Genomic DNA, 4,402 nt, shown 5'->3' with positions numbered 1-4,402 from the left:
CAGGAGGAACGAGAAAGGATAATGGGGCAAATATGGTCTAAATGCACTGGGCATGTGTCTGAAAAGTTGTAATGAAACCCATTACTGTATTCACTAATATATGTTAATCAAATTAGAAAAGATACAAATACATAATAATGGCAATATTATGTAATATCATTATAATCAGACAATATGGATTTTTCACATAATAGTAAGTTGATGCATGACCTCAAGTCAATGGTACTTTCTTGGTTTGGCATTTATAGCTCTTGGCATCTGAAGAATATGTAACATCCCTAAGAGGAAAATTAAAAGGCTTTTAAGGACAGTCCTTTCAACTCTGAGCAAATGAGAGCTTTTGTGTGAGAAACAGCCTCCAGTGAAGCAGCAGGGGGCACAGAAAGAATGTTTTGAAATAATGCAAGGCTTTGACTTTTGTTTTAGCCATTTGTCTCCTTTCCATGAGACAATGGGTTCTTTTAGGAAGCTTTACCAAGAGGTTGGGACAGAGAAAGGAGGCTGCTCTAACAGCTGGGGCCTTCTAAGCATCACTATCCGATTCACCAGAAAAGTAGGGTTCCCTCCAGAGTCAAGAACAATGAACTGTGGGTCTTGAGAGATCTGTCTGTCTATACTCAAGCGACTCACTTGTGTGTCATAACTCTCTGGTCTTTAATTAACCATCAGTGAGAGGCATGACATCGAAGGAGTGTCTCCACCTAAACACAGGCCCATAGAGCCCTGCCCTCCTAGAAAAGTCTAGGAGATGCTAAGCCACATTCACATAAGAAAAAGAAGTGGCAGGCTGGGGGGACTGTTCCCCATGTGGTAGCAGGGAACCAACTTCCACAGGTTGCCTTTTGACCTCTATATGTGTTCTTACACAGATGCATACACACAAATACATACAATAAAAATGTAAATAATTAAGTAAAAAAGTAGAAAGAGCATTAATGTTAGCTTGGTGCCTATGACAGGTTAGGCAGGGAACCAAGTATTTTGCTTGATCCCCACCAAAGCAGGTAAGAGCTTTTGAGAACAGGATGCTAAAGTTTATAGATAGAGACCCTCCAAGGCCTCAGAACTAGTTGACTGGTAAAACAATGAAGACTCTCCCCCCTCTCTCGGGCAGTCAGAGAGAGGCAGAGGGACATCAGTTCAGCAACTGTGTCCTTCACTCTAAGCATTCACAGACAACCAGGCCATGCTGAGAATAAATCTCAGAGCTGGGCCCTTCCAGCCTTCCTTCCACCTATTATCAGAACTGCCATCTTCTGCATAGCCAGCAATCTGGAAGCCAATGCATGCTAGAACATACAGACTGCCCATAGGCAGCACGACATTTCACACCCTGGTTATTACTGGGTGACCTGACATGTTGCTGTGACTTCCAACTAGAGGTGAAGATGGGCTGCAGACTCAGCTTGTCCAGCAAGGAGCTCATTTTCTCTTCCTCAAGTCCTTTCGTGGTCAGAGTGACTCCTTGGCTTTGCTGTCTACACCTAGACCAGTTTCCCTCTGCCCTCTGCATCCTGACCACATTCAGGAATGCACAAACTTCACTTTTTTCTCTTGGCTTCCTTCCTGTCTCCTAGCCTCTCCCATGGCTGCAGCCAATTTTGCAGTCTAGGCCTTACACACCCAGACTCTCTGAGACACTGCTAAAATGGGCTGGGGCTCTGAGAGCTCTTGGAAGAGCATCCTGGCACTGTTTCCTAGCAACACTATGTACACCACTCTCTGGGGTATCAGTTATCCCTAGAACCCTGTATGTCATCCCCCATGTTCCCGTTAGACAGGGAAGGAAATCCCGCTTAGCTTCCCCCTGAGAATTGGGACTCCCAGGAAAGGAGATAGTGCATGGGATAGAACCAGCAAGCAAAAGCCAGAGGAACTCCTGGAAAGGCCTTGCTGGTGGGGCTGGTGTTACCTCCACTGAGCTCTATCTATCCCAGCATCTCCCTGCTCACTGCTCACTCACTCAGCTTCCCCTGAGACCAAGCTTTCTCTCCCTCTCTCCTTCACACTCCCATATCCCTGTGCCTTCTCTCAATTACCAATAAGAACTGCTTCTAGGCAAACTGGAAATTTTTTTTCAGACTCTCCAGTGGCTCATTTTCCTTCTGTGTCTTTCGAGGAGCAACATCTCTTTGCCTTTCCTAAAATCTTGAGCCTCATTCCAATTGCCTTCCCCCCCCCACCTTTTGGTTTTTGGAGAAAGGGTTTCATGCAGTCCAGGTTTGTTTTAGAGTTACTATATAATCATGAATGACTTTGAACTTCTGATCCTCCTGCCTCTCTGCATTTCAAGTGTTGGGCTACAGACATGCACCACCATGCCCAGCTCTCACTTAGCCTTTTGCTGTCAGACATGGGTGGTCTTAGCTAATAGGAGTTTGACCTGCTAGTTATCCAAGGCTGTCTCAGGTTTCAATTATGCTATGATATCCTCAGCAATGAACTTCAGGCCCCATACCTCCTGGCTGCCTGGGTCTGGACTCTGGAAGCTAGAACTTCCAAAAGCTGGGTTTATAGAGAAGATCTGGCTGGTTATGTGGGGTCTGAAGCTGAATTCTGTCAACTGAAATGAAAGTAGGACCAGGAAGCAGATAGAAGATGAAACCCTGCAGCCTTTCCTTCTTCAGTGGAGTTCCTAAGAAAATAAACTTCAGAGGCTTAGAGGAAACCTTCCTGCTACAAACTCACCTTGGTATCTTGGCTGGCTTTGTGAAATTATCACTTTGAAAGAAGGCAGGACCAGGCGTGGTGGTGCATGCCTTTAATCCCAGCACTCGGGAGGCAGAGACAGGTAGATTTTTGAGTTCGAGGCCAGCCTGGTCTATAAAGTGAGTTCCAGGACAGCCAGGGCTATACAGAGAAACCCTGTCTTGAAAAACCAAAAAAAAAAAAAAAAAAAAAAAAAAAAAAAAAAAAAAAAAAAAGAGAGAGAGAGAGAGAGAGAGAGAGAGAGAGAGAGAGAGAGAGAGAGAGAAAGCAAGCAGGGAGAATGTTCTTGAATGGTCGTTTGCACAAAAACTCCACTAACACATATACACTATCTGCCATCTTAGAGCATCCCTCAAAAAGCTTTGTCCTAGAATTAGGGAGGGGGTGAATTCAGTGTTCACACAGATTCCTTCCTTTTCTGGAAAGGTGGGTAGCAGAGCTCACTAGCCATGAGACTTTTAGAGCTTTTCTCTGTACTTCCATCAAATCTCATTTAATCCTGTAGGCATTATAATCCCCTCTAGATGCATGAGAAAATTGAGACAGGTTGGTTATCTCCAAGTACTCCAGCCTGTAAACTTGGCAGCTGGGGTTTGAACGAGGCCTACTGATTCCCAAGCCTCTGTCCTTTACCCTTACAGCTTCATTGTCCATTCCTCAAAGGCCAGTGGGAATTCCATTCTGTAGATGCATTGTGGGAGCACCACAGTTATTACTGTACAGTATCCCCAGAACACCAACTCCGGGAGGCCTTACAAGAGATCGTCCCCACATTTTTCTGTCCTCCTCCCAAACTGTCCTCCAGTTTTCCAGCAACACAAAATGCCCTCTTCCTATCCCTCTTTCACAAGGACGCTGGAGCTGGACAGAGAAAGCAAAAGAAATCTAGACACTGGTCTTGAGATACCAGTCTACAGGAGGAACCAAGTTATTTTCTACCTGGTAGATAGGATTGTCACTGCAAACCCACTCAACAAGTCCCTATTCCCTGGTCAGTGTGGAGGGGGTCTGAGTGTCCCTGCAGCGAGGCACAGCGCCCCCGCGGGGCCCTCGGGTACTACTGCCGCCCCGTGTGTCCCACGCCTGCCCCGGCGTGGCGGGACTTCTCCCGGCCAAGGGGACCCGCAGCGCCGCCTTCCTCTCCCACTCTCCCCAGGGAGACAGCGGATCCCCCCGGAGAGGGACAGATTTTTGCGTCTGTCGGTCAGTGGGTCGTCTGTCTGCTCCCGGGTCAGCGCGCCGCGCTCACCTGCAGCCACCTCCGCCGACACCGGGGAAGAGAGACAGGGGAGCAGCTGTGAGTGTCCGTCTCCGTGGTCCGCCGCCTCACCCCGCAGAGGACCGCAGAGCTCCTTGGGTACCGCTCCCCGGACGTGAACAAGAATCCCGTGCCAGCGCCGTGTCCTGAGCAGCCGCCTTCAAGTCCCATCCCAGAGCGCTCTCCGCGCTCGCTGGCTGCCTGGGAGGCTCCCTGAAAGGGCGGCGCGAGGAGGCGGTGCTGTGCAAGGGTTGGAAGCGGGCGGGCGGAAGGAGGGGTGTCCTCTTTGGGGACGGGGAAGGCGGGGAGAGGCAGCAGTCCGAGCTACCCCCAGCTTGGGGCCATAGACACTCTCCTTGCCTGCTGCCACCCTCAGACTCCCGGTGCATCCCTAGACCCTGTGGAATGAATGGATCTCCAGAGGTTGGAGTAACT

The 4,402-nt window shown here is 48.8% G+C and overlaps 1 protein-coding gene across 6 annotated transcripts in view; it reads right to left on the bottom strand.

Moving 5' to 3' along the window:
• The window catches only part of Matn2 (matrilin 2), a 142,070-nt gene extending 137,884 nt beyond the window's left edge, over positions 1 to 4,186 (bottom strand). For 4 of the 6 annotated variants that reach the window (XM_029548256.1, XM_029548254.1, XM_029548255.1 and 1 more), the window contains exon 1: positions 3,959 to 4,156. The gene's annotated coding sequence lies outside the window, so the exon portion shown is untranslated. Of the gene's footprint in view, positions 1 to 3,958 lie in introns of all 6 variants that reach the window. The other 2 variants (XM_021216544.1, XM_021216543.2) reach the window with 1 other exon arrangement.
• Positions 4,187 to 4,402: the final 216 nt, after the last annotated feature.

The sequence above is a fragment of the Mus pahari genome, chromosome 17 (genome assembly GCF_900095145.1).
Source record: "Mus pahari chromosome 17, PAHARI_EIJ_v1.1, whole genome shotgun sequence".
Lineage (NCBI taxonomy): Eukaryota > Metazoa > Chordata > Mammalia > Rodentia > Muridae > Mus > Mus pahari.
Note: the sequence above shows the minus strand (reverse complement) of the source record. Positions and strands in the feature narration are given on the sequence as shown.